Below are 15,698 nucleotides of genomic sequence, written 5' to 3' on the forward strand. Positions count from 1 at the left end.
TTAAATATTGCAATAAAATTATAATTCGCATGAGATTCCAGCTACGAGGTTCACTCCCTGGTCCCTTGCATGTGTCCTGTCGCTTATGGGCACATTTGTGCATCGAAATCAAAGCCTCTCGTTTCGTTCCACGCATGTGCAGGGCAATGGCAGCGATGGTTTCTCTACCACGCTGCCATCCCTAGCAGAAAAAAAAGTGCCACCAACTGCTCCTTGGACCGCTCCTTCTATACCGCCGCACTCCGCAGTCGCCGCAGCCGCCTCCTGCTTTTGGGTGCAACTGCAACTGCATCTCGGCGTCTCCTGTCACGCGCCGTTTGCGCTAGAATTTATTTAAAAAAATGCAATCGGCCTGCACACGCCCCCGAATTGCAACAACAGCGTAAAATGAGCGTTAATAAATTCACGCGCATATTAGAAGTCAGAGACGACGGTGCTGGCAGCGGCGGCAGCGGTGGCGGTGGCGGTGGCGGCGGCTGGGTGCTGGACCAGCTCCAGAGTCCAGTATTTTTTGCACTCCCTCTACCACTCTAACCCTCCTCCCCACCCCACCCTATCGGTATGGTGGCATTAAGAAAATCGAATTTCCTGATTACAAGAAAAAAGAGAGGAGGCCTCCTCCATGCAGCAGCAGCAGCAGCAGCAGCAGGAGGAGGAGGAGGAGGAGAATGAGATGGAGGAGTGGCGGAAGGAGAAGGAGAGCAGAGAGCGATGGAGCAGGGTGGAGGAGGCGTCGCAAATTGGCAACACTTTTAATTGAACGCCGCTGTCGCGTCACTGCTTGCTGCTGCTGCTGCTTGCTGCTGCTGCTTGCTGCTCCTTTCTGTTGGCAGCACGCCCCCAAAGCTAATGAACGCCAAAGGCTTTGATTCCTAACGCTTTCTCCCTGCTCCTGCTACTGCTCCTCCCTGCTGCTGCTGCTGATGCTGCTGCTCCCCTTGCAAAATGTTGCATGTAATTTGCGGCAAAATAGTCAACAACATAAATTTGCTGACATTCGGACAGGGATTGGGGGCGAGTGAGTCTCGCGTTAACCGATCGCATGTCCCGAGTGGGCGGCAACATTCCACCCAAATTTAAGCAGCACAAAAACTGACGTTCAAGCGAAAATTAAACTAAACGAAGCGCTTCCCTCTCCCTCTTTCTCTCTCTCTCTCTTCCAGTGTGGTATCTACAATCTGCTGGGATACTTTATATATATTATGGAACAAACCATATGCAATAATTATGTATATGCAGCTGATGCAGTTCCACCTCGTAACTGCCAAGATCGGGGCACAAAACTTATTGAATTTTCCATCAAAATAATGGAAATTCGATTGGTGTATCTGCCAGGAGTATTTCTCTTTAAAAGAGGAAAAACTTTACCCAAAAATACTGTTGGAAAGTGCCCGACAGCCACTCCTAGGAGCCAACGCTGCCTTTGACTTTGCCTCTGATATTGCCTCTGCCTCTGCTGCTGCTGCTGCTGCTGCTGCTAACATTTCTATTATGGGGGGGACACGGGCACTCCCTTTTATAGATATTTTGTGGCTTGACCACCATCAGAGAGGCACAACAATAACAACAAACCAAACACTGCGGCGAAATATGCAAATTATTATGTTTGCATATCGCCGCCGCCGCCTTGGCCATTGGTTCGGTTCGGTTCGGTTCGTTCTTCTGCTGTGGCATACCCTTTTCTCGGAATTTGTTGGTTCATCCCCATTCATGGGTCAGATCTGCATAGGAATTCAAATTAATTTGAATAGAAATAATCCCTGATCTTTGCAGTAAATTAATCGCTTTTCAGTGATTATTTCCTGCAGACATTTCTTTCTGTCTGGTGAATCGTATACAAATAATTCCCAGCAGACACTAGCAGGGTATTCAAGCTTCGGTGCATTTCGATTTAAGATTTGTGTTGGCTTCTTTTTGTTCTTCTTACTGCCAGCAATCATTCTGTTTGTGGCGCTTGCGGCTCTTTTTGTTGCAGTTCTTGCTGTTCCTCTCCCTCTTCCTCACATTCTCATTCTTCTTCTTTGACTCACATTTATGTCTTAATACAATTTGAAGTCTTTGGCTAGAAATCATCATCAATACATGGATGCACGATCATCATCATCGGGGAGGATCTGCATCTGATCGGCCTCGGCCTGGGCCTGGGTCTCCTCCCACTCTCCCTGCCACAGCTGTGCAAACATTGTGATTAGGTTCTATTTTTTGCTCAATTTGTTCGCCCGCATCTCGCATAATGTGAGTAAATTTATATAATTTTCCACCATCGATTATCCCGTCGATCGATTGTTATGTAATTTAATTTTATTGATTTTTTTTTGTTCGCCCAATCAAAGGATGGGCAGGGCCCTGCCATATCCATAATTTTTCCTGCCTTCATTCCGATGGATATTAATTGGGGAGAATTTAAGTTGATAGATCGATTATGATTAGGGGCGTAGTCAAAATTCAATATTCCCATCTAGTTTGAGGATCTATGACAAAATGAAAATTACCCCAGAGCTATAATTATATTCTTGCTTGCATTCTTGGCCCAAAACTTTCAAAGTATATTTGAAACTAAAATTCGTGCATAATGTTCCATTTTCGGATCCTAACATTAATAATAATATAATGTCCCCCACCCCTCTCCCATCATCATCTGCTTCCCATAATATTCTCTGAAGCTGATTAATGGCCAAGCAACTCGAAACGCAGCAGCAAAAGCAACAAAAAAAAAAAAAATATGGAGAAAAAAATGGGGAAAAATATAAATTTATTTCAAAATATGGCATTTCTAATTTAACAACTGCGCTTCAAAAGTTGCGTTTTTTTTTGTTTGTCTGTATTCTGCTGCCTCTGCCTGCCTGCCTGCCTGCCTGCCTGCTGTCTTTCTTTCGCATGCGACGATGCGGACGCGAACGCGAACGCAGACGTAATTATTATACCCTTGACACAAGGGTATTATGATTTTTACTATACATACGTAAGTAAGTTTCTAATGAGTTTGATATCTTCTAGATTTCGCCACACGCGAAAGTGTATCAGAATCGTTTGGATCGTTTGCATTTCTGTAGGGTATCAACATTATCGACCCCCGAAAAAGCTTCCCGTCCGCTCTTCTCATGATTTCTTGGAGCTTATTTCAGTGTTTGACAAAGGGCAGGCAGGCAGGCAGGGGGCTGGGGCCAAGAGCTGATGATGAAGTATAGACGTTGGCGGGGACAGCAGCAGCAGCAGGCAGCAGCGGCGGCTACGGCAACACATCACACGTTGACCTTGATATTCGCATTCGCAGCGGAACCGAACACACACACTCAATGTGCATGAGCGTCTGCGGTGTGTGTGTGTGTGTGTGTGTGTGTAAGGCGTGCAAAGCATTAAGCAGAAAAGCAGCGACGCACGCAACCAACGCAGCAGCGACAGCATTGCTTTCAAAGCTTCTCTGCAGCCGCCGTCGCTGCGAGAGGGCAGAGCAGAGAGCTGGCGATTGCGGGTGTTTAATACAAGAAATAGAGAAGACAGCAAAAGAGAGAGAGAAAGAGCGGGGGGGCTGGCTGGCTGGCAGACGATAAGCAGTGCAAAAAAACGCAAGGAAAAAAAGTGTGCGCTGACGAGGCGTACAAGGAAGGGAGGGGGCAAATACATATAAAAGTAAATAAATTTTGAAAAATTATCTCATCAAAAAGGTGGAATTACTGCCGCCTGCTGGCTGCTGGCTGCTGCTGCTGTCTCCGGCTTCTTTCTGCTTAATTACCGACCGCCATACCGTAGTTTTTTTCCGCTTCTTTTCTTAATATTTGTTGTTGTTGTTGTTGTTTTTGTTGCAGCAAGGTGCGTTAATCTCCCATCGTCTCGTTTTCACACTGGGCTACCAGCGCCAATTAAAATTGTCTTAACATTAAATAAATTTAAATTATTACTTGAGCTTCTGTTTCATCGTCTTCGTTGGCTTCTTTGTCATTATTTTGACTGATTTCGAGTGGAGTGGTTAGAGAGAGAGAGAGGTACAGAGACAGAGACAGGCAGCGGCAATGTTGCTAATGCGCCGACAGATGACCTTGGAATTAAAGTCCAAGCCACATTTTGCGAGAGCAAGACAAAAAAAGACAAAAAAACAAAAAAAAACCAAATTTGAAACCAAAAACGCAGCAAAGTGGAATACGGAGAACAAATCAAATTAAATTTGCCCGTATGTACACACATACATAGAAGTACATGCATATGTGTCTGTGTGTGTTTGTGTTTGGTAAAAGGTTTCCATTTAAAGTTTCCTACAAGGAGCATTTACTGCAATAGATTCCATACACTTACCATTCATTCTGCTTAGATACCAGCTATACATTCCATTCGATCTTTTCGATTCCACCTAACAGCATTCATCATTCATCATGGATGGTAGGTATATTCCTAGCTATCAGTAGTAACTCTACAACTTTCCATGCTCCTGTATATTGCAATCCATTCCACTAGAATATGTGCACTCCAATACTTTCGATTTGTAGCTCCCTGCCACGCATAAAATGTGATGTCACATTTTAGCATTTTAATTCAATCTACTTGTATTTGCATGGGCTGACTTTTATTTTAAATCCGAAATAGCTGCCACATTTAACACATGTTTCCCTGCCTACTAATTCTGGTACTTTTTACTATTTCGCTCATCAAAAGTACATACATTCCACATTCCAAGACATGTCCACACGGCACGCATTCCAAGACATTTCCCCAATTCATTGCACTGCTTTAGATTCCATATCCAGATTAAACCGCTTTATGCTTTATTCCCCTTGCTCAGCGCACACGTGTGAGAGCGAGCTTTCGTCATCAGCTGTTTTGGAGGCACAAGCGGACATACGCATCGTCACGCACCGCACACACATTTTTCAAGTTCGACCACAGACGCGCCCCCAACAACCAGACAACAACAAAATGCGTAAAACGTGCGTAAGGCATACGCACCACCACAAATGACGTCACACTATCAAACCAGTTGAGCGATGTTCATTCGTTTCGTTTCGTTCTCTCTCTCTCTCTCTTTCAATCACCCACTTGTTGCGTCGCGACGCGCGAAATTTGAACGAAGCAACAGCAAAAAAAAAAGCCAAATGATACGAAATAAATACATACGAACGAACGCACAAAACGCATATGGTAAATGCTTTGCATGTAGTATGTATGTATGTATGTTTGTATGTATGTATGTATGCATGCATGTATGTTGTTGCTATTTTTGTCTCTGCGCTGCTCCGCTGCTTGCTGTTCGCTGCTTGCTGCTTGGTGCTCTCTGCTCTACGCTCTCTTCACTCTGCATACACTAAATGCGTGCGTGTGTGTGTGTGTGTGTGTTTGCTTTGATTGAACGAGTTTCGGCACACACACACGCATGCACGCGTGACATTGAACTTGAACTTGAAGTGGAAGCGTTTTTGTTGCTGCGTTTTTAACCGCTTTGCTTTTACGCACTGCCCTCCCCACCAGCTCCCCAACGCATTCACTGTGTGTGAGCTTTCATATCAACTTGTGTTGGTGGCATGGTGCCGTTATCTGATGATAAACGAGTTCGTGTGCGTGTGTGTGTGTGTGTGCATAGTGTGGGGTAGTGTGGCGTAGTGGGGGGGGGGTCTGGTGTTACGTAGCGGCATTCAGTCCAGTCGCCCAAGGTCGCCAATGCAAAATTTATGCGCATTCTGAAAGATTTATGCGGTTTTATTTTTCTCCCTTTTTTTTTTTCTTATTTTTATTTTGTTCTCTTACATTTTTGCATTGCATTGTTAACACAATTCGTAATTAATTTATGGCTGCATTGTGTGTGGAGACACACACACACATATATACAGACATACATACATACATGGGTAGTAGATCCGATCAGATCGCATTGGATCAGGTTGGAGCAGCTGTGGCAAGCTAATTGCAGGTAGAGAAACGGTAGAGACGGCGCCACACAATAGCGTCTAAATAATATCCGCCCAATGGTCAGTGTACACTGTACAGCAAAAGTGTGGTGTACTCTATCTCTTTCTTATGTTTGTTAGGCATTCCAATCCGCAATCCGAAATCCCATGGGGACAGGACAGAGACAGACAGCGTTAAGTTGCCTGCGCACGCACAAAAGATGACGCCGTCTTCGAGAGAACGAACGCCCGGAAGGTCCGTCTGGCAGGTTCGTCCCTTTCTCACTCTCCCTCTCCCTGTCCCTCTCTCTGTTTTGGTGTGGAGTAGCCAGGGTCCTGCTGTCCTGTTGGCCTCTGGTCCTTTGTCATTTGTCTAACAATTGCGTGAGAGACGAAAAGTTGGTCTGCGCTGGTCAGCCTTTGTGGTCACCTGGGGCCGGAAGCATTCAAGACGAACGACCGACCACAAGGAGGGCCAGCAGGGACCACAAAGAAATCAAAAAGGAAAAGGAGGAGAACAACACACAGAAGCCTAATTCACTTGACCTGACAAAACACACACATATACATACATACACATATGTAGAAGATAATTTGTGGAGAGATCTTTGCTTAGAGAAGAGATTCGTTTTTTTTTTTTTTTTTTGAAGGCCATTTCTTCTTAATATTTTATCCCACGCTAAGCAACAATAGGAAGGAATACAGGAACTCCAAACGCATTGTACGACGTCTCTATGTCCATAGCACACCGCAATCCTCGCCCACTTTTCCACGCACCTTTTCCCCTCTCTTTTTGGTCAGCGTCTAGCAATCAAAGCCAGAGAGCCGACAGACAGACAGACAGACAGACAGACAGACAGACAGCCACAAGCCGTAGCTCGTATTGATTTGTGTTTGTTGTTGCTGTTAACAATTTGTTGCAAATTGTAAAATGTTGCCAGCAACATAATTTAATTGACACCGTTATGGGCACGGCAGCGGCAGCAGCAGCAGCAGCAGCAGCATACTGTACGATCGTGCAACAACAGAGCTTGGCATGGGGGGCAGGCAGCATTAAATACGATATGATTCGATCAGTTAGCAACGAGTTCCTATGCAAAAAGTCAGACCCAGACCCCGATCCCACAACAAACAAAAAGAGAAGGTTTCGCGAGAGCTTTTATGCGAGCAGAGTGGAAAAGCAGGAAGTGGGGGGCACTGCTGGGGGAGACACAGCGAAAGAGAGTGGGTGCGTTGCGAGCGGAAACTTAAAACTTAAAAATTATTATTCAGTAATATCTGAGCAGAGTGCGAGTCCCCATTATATATTGTATTCTTTGACTCAGTCAGAGGCTGAATTAATCCTCTAACTGGAGATCAGAATAGTCCCAAAATCGGTTTGTATTTATGTGGTTGATTCGCACATCAAACGAAACTCGCACCAAAAAGTTTTCTACAAGCAACAAAATTTTAATTTGCTGCCTGGCAACACTGCGCCTTGTCCTGCTGTCTGAATGAATTTAAGTTTTAATTTTTGATTAATTCGATTAGGTAATTTGGCAAATATTTCGTAAGAATAATCTTTCGTTTGTTGGAGGGGGGAGCTATTAATCTTATTCGGCTGCTCAATCCCAAAACACCCAAAAATAGAAAGCATTACCCATATAAGCCCCGCCAGTATAAAACTGAAACTGATTCTGAAATGATCCAGCCAGAGAGAGAGAGAGAGAGATCGCTGCAAACAAACAAAATTCGAGTCAGCGCCAACGCATGCGCAACGCGCGATTACTTTTCAGTTCCTGTTTGCTGACGTCATTTGTGCATAGCTTAACGGCCGCTGCTGTTTTGCCGTTTGTTTGGCTGGCTGCTGCTGCTGGCTGGCTGGCTGCTTCTGGCTGCTTCTGTTGTGGCCGGTAGCTGTGTGTGTGTGTCTATCTATTTTGTTGCCGGGCCACGCAGCTCGTGTCGCTGTTGACCTTCAAACTGCGTTTTAATTTAGCTTTTTGCCTGCGTTTCTCTCTTTTTGTATAAATGTTGCTAGAACAACGCTGGCTGGACGGTACGGGACGGGGTAGCAGCAGTTGCAGGAGGCGGAGGAGAAGGTGGTATGCTTGAGGAGAAGGGGCTTGTTGCTTGCTGCTGCTGCTTGCTGCTTGCTGCTTGTGCAACAATTACTAATTATATACTATACAGAGTTGGGTTTCTATATGCATGTAGTATCTATCTACCGAGTATCTATCTATAATAAAGCCCATACACACACACACACACACACAACACAACACAGCTGGCAATTCTAATGAGATACGCTATCTTTTTCTCTGCCTCGTCTCCCGCTCTTTTTGCAATGAGAAAGAGAGAAAAAGAGATATAAATCTGTTGAAAATGCGCATAATTATAGCAGGCAACAAGTCTCGAGCTGCAGAGTCGCGCCCGCATGGAGAGGGGCTTGAATCGACGTAGTCGTCGTCGTTGCGGCAGTCGTGACATGAAAAGTTGTTAATTTTAATTATAAAAAAAAAAACTTTATATATATTTTATTTTTACTTTTTTTTTTTTTGCACTGTGTTTTCTATTTAAAGATTTGTTGCATGTTGGAGAGACACTGCGGTCGGTATACAGCAGCAGACAGTGGCGGTGATTTTCTAACAAGAGATGTGTATAATTAAAACAAGTTTTATTCAAATAAATAAAACTAAAAAAAAAAAAAAAAAATTTGATCGAAATGCGGTGGGAATGCGAGAGAGCGTTCAGCTTTTGCTTTCATCCCGATCCAATAAAATTATGGAAAATCTATTAAGTTTTCTTTTCTGTTGTTGTGGCCAACCCTTGAAAGTATTTCAATTAATTTGGTCACACTTTTCGAGTCTTTTTCTACATAGTTTTCCATCATCTGCTGCATTGAAATTTCCCCATTACTGAACTGTGTCTGTGTCGGCCTGTCTGTCTCCTGCTGCTATCAACATTTTTCAAATACTTTTGACCAACAATCGCAGTACAAAAAATGTGGCAGAAAAATGCTAATGGACATGCAGAAAATGCCAAAATACAGGCTAAATGAAACCAAAGATGCAGACAACAAAAAAATACATTTGTTTGACTGTTTGACTTGTATGGGTCAGCGATACACTCACACACGCTAGCTGGTCACACTTTTTTACCGGCAATGGGAACATGGTAATCGAACATTTTTCACCGGAACAACCAACTATTTGAGTGTAAAAGTCCAAATTAGTTAAATGCAAGGGAGGTTTATTTAAACGAGAATTAAACGAAATATTTGATATTCTTTGGCATTTTCTTTAAAGAGAACAATGGCACTAAAATAGGGCTGGATAGGGGGATAGGAGTGATGGAATGAAACAAACCAGCTAAAGAATAAATTAAATTACTTGCGACTATTATCGCCCTATAAACAGACAAACCTTCCCGAAAGTGTAATAAGAATTCGATTTCTGTTTACGATTTTGCAATTTTGTTGCCTTGCTTGTTGTTTGTTGTTGTTGTGGTATCTACCTGCCACCGTGTGTGTGTGTGTGTGTGTGTGTGACTCCGTGTGTGAGTTGTAAATTAACAATTATTGGTTATTAACATGACAATTTTATACGATTTTAATGCATGCCTCAGCAGCAACAGCCACAACGGCAACGAACTGCAATGCGAGCAGCAACGAACACACACACATACACATACAGATACACACTGAAAAATGTCGGCAAGTCACATTTGAAGGCATTTAATTGAATGCGTGAATTGCTTTTGTTGATTGCAGCAGCAGCAGCAGCAGCAACAGCAACAGCAACAGCAACCATTGGCCAACAACTTGTGGCAGCAGCAGCTGTTTTGTTGCAGTTGTGGCAGCAGCGGCAGCAGCAGCGTTGGCCGCGTGAAAACGTGACGTTTGAGAGCCGCTCAGATTAACAGCCAGAGATTTCGAATGTAAAAATCTTGTAACAACTACAACAACAGTGAAACGCTTTGAATATTTTTGTATAATTTTCCAATTTAAATTAACAGTTTTTGTTGCTGCTGCCGCTATTGAGATTTTTCCCAGGCCTGCTGCTGTTGCTGCTGCTGCAGAAAAAAAAAAAAATAAACATACAGAAGAAAAATACTAGAGAAATAATAAATGTTGCCGGCAGCAGCAGTAAAAATACGAGTTATTGTTGCTGCTACTAGTGCTGATGCTAGGCTGCTTCTAGGCTGCTGCTAGGCTGCTGCTGTGCTTTTGATGTTACTCATGTCGTTGTTGTCGTTGTCGGTTCTATGAAATTGATATGCAATTTCTGTTGCAGTTGCTGCTTTACCGCTTTTGCTTCTGGCCATTGTCTTGCCTCTCGTTGCCATACGTTACGTTCCGTTCCGTTTCGTTTCGTTCTATTATATCGCTTCTATCGCTTCCATCGCTTGTCGTAATATAATCAATTGATTGCTAATTGATAATTATGGCATACGTAATGGCGACGTCGTGTTTTAATGCAATCATCGATGGCTCGATACGACAATGATATATCACAGGACATTTGTGGAACAATTTAAACAGATGCAAGAACGAATCTTTCTCGGTTTTCTCAGTCAATGGTTATCCATTACATCAATCCAAATTCCCAATACCACCCGCCATTATATTTGACATTTTCCGCATGTGAATGTTTCGTTTTTGTTTTGTTGTTTTTGTTTTTTGTGGGTCCATTCACCTGATTGCTGCTGCTGTGTCGGCATTCGCAGTCGCATTCACAATTCCCCAATCGCAGTTATTACATATTTTATGTGGTTAATTATCAAATTATATTGTAGTTTGGCCTGTCCAGATGCATTAGCGGTGTACGAATCGAGTACGTGACCAAGCAGCAGCAGGCAGCAGACAACAGGCGTATGCGCAATATACAAGACATTACGCATACGCAGAGGAGAGGCACTGCCACAGCCACAGCCACACAACCACAGAGAGCGGGGCCACGAACCAAAAAATATGAAATGATAATTGCTAAGCCCAGCCCACACCCACAATATGGAACCACCACCACCACTGCCGCTGCTGCTGCTGCTGCTGCTGCTGCTCCACATTATGTATGGAGCGATGAAAGATAAATTTGTGGCTCAGTTTTCTGCAGTTTTGTGCAGTTTCCTTTTGGGTTTTTCCCTCTCTTGGCCTGCAATTTGTTCGATTCAAGTTGTTAACATAAAATCGCAATTAGTTGGCATTTTGTGTGCAACATTTTGTGCTGCCTTGTTTCTCCCATTTTTTCTTTTGATTCTATTTTTTTTTTTGTAATTTTTTTTTTTTTTGGTTTATTAATAATCTCTTGTTACAAAATTATGCAAATCAATTTATCAAGAATTTTGTTTTGTTTTGGGGGCGTGGTGGCGTCTTGTTATTTTTTGTAAAGAATTTTTTATGGTTTGGCCATTAATTAATAGATTTTTTTTAAGACTTTAATCAGCCTTTAATCGGTGATTTTTCATGCCACTCTGTGGCACGGCATATTGCCATGAGAGAGGGAGAGAGAGACCGAGAGTGAGATTTTTTTTGAGGGCCACATTTTTCATGCCAAAAGTTTTGTATTTTAAAGAAACGGCGAAAATTGCAATTTATTGAACAATTGATTTGAATGTTTATTGGGCAAGCAATTTGTTGGCCACCCCAGCACCAGCCCCAGCCCATGCCCCTGCCCTGCCCTGCCTGAGACATATGTTGCAAGTTGTTGCAGCTGTCAATAGAGGCGGTCACGTCATGTTGCAGTTGCAGTGCTGCAGTTGCTGCAGTTGTTTGCTGGCACTGACTCTGACTCTGACTCGGGCTCTGCTGGTGCTGCATGTCAAAAATGTGTTGTGTTAAGTGTTTGGCTTTTGCATATTTTTGAGACAGCACCAGCAGCAGCAGCAGCAGCAACAACAATCATCATCGTTGTTGTTGTTGTTGCTGTTGTTGTGGTTGGTCGTGTGGCATGTCTGGCATGTTGTTCAACACCCTGTTATACCCGAATCGAAACCCTCGTACAAACAACAAGCGATACGATACAGCCCCTCCTCCTGCGGCACTCCAGCTCTCACTCTTCACTGAATGTCCATGTTAATTTACACATTCATTCAAATGTGAAGTAGGCAGGGGCAGGGGCGCAGGACCAGTTAGTGCGACTCAATCAGGCTCTTAGCCAGCCAACAAATCAGCTTAAGACAACAGAAAACAGAGAAAATTCTAAACTCCTCACCACCCCCCATCCACAAGGCATTTGCTTTCTCCTCTTCTTTTCCTGTTTTTTTTTTTCTTTTTTGTGGGTGATGCAAATATTTGAACAGAAATTTGCCTTCTCGGGGAAAAAAGTCATTGAAAGTCATTTGCCAACAGCAGCAGCAGCACAGGACACAGGACACAGGACTACGTGCTACGTACTACATGCTACATGCCACATGCTACTACATCCATACTCGTACTAGTGTTTCCTCTCCACTCTTGACCTGTCCGCAACGACATTTGTTACACTTTGTTTGCCTTTCGGCTGCTTCGTTCGATGGCAAAAAAAAAAACCAAAGAAAGAAAAACGGCAGAGAGAGCCCAGCCCCTGGAGGCGGTTGGCGCACTGGCGCCCTGGCACCCTGGCGTAGGTGGGAGGCGTTGGTGGAGGTGGAGGCTGTGTAGAACGATTCTCAAATCGCATCAAATATCAACCGAGCATACGTTAAATGCCTCAAATTGAGTTAAAGTGCCGACGCCGTTTGCACGCCAGACCCACTCTCCCCACACCCACCCTTTCCCTGCACTCCTTTCTGTATAGAAGGACAAAAGCCTGTGGCCTGCTGCAAGTATCGTAGCGAGTGGCAGGCAACAGCAGCATCCCACAGTGGCACAGAAAACTACAAAAAACTGCAAAAAATGGCCTGCAAAAAAAAAAAGAAGAAAAATCCCTTCCACACGAGGAGGCTGCCATACAGGAAAAAAAAAAAAAATCGTGGGTTGATTGAAGAGCTTCGAAGGACGCCTGGCGGAACAGAACTACGCCACATTACAAGCTGTTTAAATGCACCACCACAAGACGAAGATCTTTACGCACAGCTGCGAGGCAGCAAGAGAAGGCCAAGCGACCGAGTGGCACTGCCGCATGTCACGCGATTCGCTTGGCTCTATTTTTGCACAGCGATAAACTCTTATATCCCACCTCGCGTACCCCCTTTTATCGCACGGACACGAACATGAGAGCATATTTAGCTTGGGCTCCATTTCAGGAGGACGCATCCAGCCAGGATGCAGGAACAGGACCATCACTTGGTTATCCACTCAACGCCTACCCCGCCCCCGCCTGGCTGCCTGGTCTCTGGTCTTTTGGTTTTTTTTTTCTGTTTCTTTTTTGTGTGTGTTGTTGGATTGTGTTTTTCTTTCTTTTTTTTGTTTTTTCATTGAATTGACTTTGGCCTGGTTGCATGTCCTGCGTCCTGCGTCCTGTGTCCTCGCCACAGAGCCTCCCGTCTCCTGGCTGACTGGATGAGTGGATGGGCTCGATGGGCTGGATGGCTGGCTGCCTGCCTGCTGTCATCATTGCCTCGTTCATCGACACTTTGCTTTTTAATCAATTTAACAATTTTTTGTTCTACTGCTGCTCCTTCTACGATGAGCACTCTCCTCTGCTGTCACACACGGACTCCTGACTCCTGCCTTCTGTCCCTGCCTCCTGCTGCTGTCCCTGCCTGTCCCTGCTGCTACTCCTTTTGGGTGTCGCATGTTTCGGGGGACCGTTTTCCAAGGTGCCTGCGGGCAGGACCTGCTGCTGCTGCTGAAGGATATATGCAAAAGTAATTGACAGTTCTGTTTCGTTTGGTTCATTTCAGTTCGTTTGCGATTCGATTCGATTCGGTTTTCAGTGGCTGCACCGGGTTGGGAGGGCCTGGGGGAAGGGTTGGGCGTGTATGATGACAGATCCTTGGCTTCCTTTCTTGACTTTCGCTGGCATGCAGAATTCTGGCCATTTCTTTGCTTTTGCTAACGCTTTCTAAACGTTGTCCTGCCCCTGCCCCTGGCCCTGCCTCTGCCCCTGCCCAGCCGTCTGCTGTCTGGTAGCATTTGCTAATTAGTTTGCCCAAGCATCGTGACATGTGTCCATCCCACTCTCCACTCTCCTCTCTATTTCTCTCTCAATTGCAAAGCTTTGCTTTTTTTTTTTTTCTTTTTTGGTTTTTTGCAAATGTCTAAAAAGGAAATGAACTCATCAGTTTGTTGTTTGTTTGTTTGCATTTTGTCTCCATTTCTGCATTTGGTTCTTCTCCGCCCCCATTTAGATTTTAGTCGAATTCCTAATGAAGTTGATTTCCCCTGCCCAGCCCCAGCCACAGCCCCAGCTCACAGCAAGCGGCAGATGAAGTACACATGTAAGTAAGTAAGTGCAGAAAAGGATGAGAGAGAGTGAGCGCTGCTTTTTACAGAGCTTTCAAGCGAATGTTAAATTAAATTTAAATGTATTATTATGGAATTCCCATTTGGCGCAGATCTTGTTCAAAGCCGCTCACTCAATGATTTCCAAATTACAAATAATTAGCCCAAGTGTCAATTAGTGTGTGTGTGTGTGTGAATCCTTCTCTCTCGTGTGCCACTATGTGGCAGGCAGAATGGAATGGTGAATGGTGAATGGCGGCGGCGGCGGCGCCACTCCCTCTGCAGTTGTTTTAGTGGAAAGAGATGCACATTTATAATTGAACAATTTACCAGTTTTCCAGCAGATTCAAATAACTTTATCAAGGCAGTGGGGTTGGAGCACAGCGCGATGCTGCAAGATGGAGCGGCTGCTTTAACCAAAGTCTTGTTTAGAGGCAGCAGCAGCCGCAGCAGCAGCGGCAGCAAACAGTAAACGCAGTTAAATATTTTCCGCTTAATTTAACAGGAATTTCAATTGACAGACGTGTGCACAATGTTGGTTGTTATACCCCACATATACCCTGCTTTTGGCTGTGCCGCGATTAGGGTATTATGATTTTGCGGCAGCTGAAAGCAAGCAAGATGTATCTCTAGGATGCATCTCTGTGTGTCTGTCTCAGTTTATATTTGCTTTTTCTTTTCTTTGGATATAGGAAACATCAATTGAAGGACTTGTGTATTTGTCAGCTATCGTTCCCAGCAGCTCTCTCTCTCTGCTTATCTTTTCAGGGTATCAACTTATGCGATCATCTGGCAAGCAAGGCTTTTGCTTTCTTGTGGCTGTTGCTGTTCTGTGGGCAAAACGCATGATTTATGCAGTTACAGCGAGCGACGAGTGCGAGGAAGTGGCAGCAGCAGCAGCATCGGGGCAGGCAGCAGTCAGTAGGCAGGCGGCAGACAACCAGGCAGGTCCATTGCAGTCAATTTCTATTAGAGGCTGACCTTGTCAACATGTTGCCAGGTAGCGGCAGCAGTGTGGCACTAGCAACAAGGCAGAGGCTGAGGCAGAGGCTGAGACTGAGGCAGAGGCTGAGGCTCGTTTAGAGTGTGTTGCGGCGTTAAGTTGACAATTTACTGACAAATGTGTAAATTGCATTTGATCTTGTTGCTGTTGCTGTTGCTGCTGCTGCTGTTGCGTTAATTTATGCGGCTGGCATTTCACAGGCAAAGGAGTAGGCAGAGCCAGTGGCAGCAGCAGCACCGCGTGACAGAGTGGAGTGAAGGCGAAGACAGGGGGCCAGCAGCGACCTTGATCGTTAGCTTCCGCATTTTACAGTTGGAGTTTTCCGTTTTGCAGCTCTCGACACTCAAATGGGATGCATAAGATACACAAATATGCCACAGATATGTACATCTTGGGTGGAAACAAAGCCAAGAAATGCACAAAGTACAAATCCACGCAGCAGATACGAGATTGTGTATCTCAAGGGCACTCTGCCAGC

At 44.6% G+C, this 15,698-nt stretch overlaps 1 protein-coding gene across 1 annotated transcript in view; it reads right to left on the reverse strand.

Moving 5' to 3' along the window:
* Positions 1-15,698, reverse strand: part of LOC111065303 (pneumococcal serine-rich repeat protein) — a 134,314-nt gene that overhangs the window by 37,563 nt on the left and 81,053 nt on the right. The window lies entirely within an intron of this gene.

Source organism: Drosophila obscura, unplaced genomic scaffold (assembly GCF_018151105.1).
Source record: "Drosophila obscura isolate BZ-5 IFL unplaced genomic scaffold, ASM1815110v1 contig_73, whole genome shotgun sequence".
In the NCBI taxonomy this organism is placed as follows: domain Eukaryota; kingdom Metazoa; phylum Arthropoda; class Insecta; order Diptera; family Drosophilidae; genus Drosophila; species Drosophila obscura.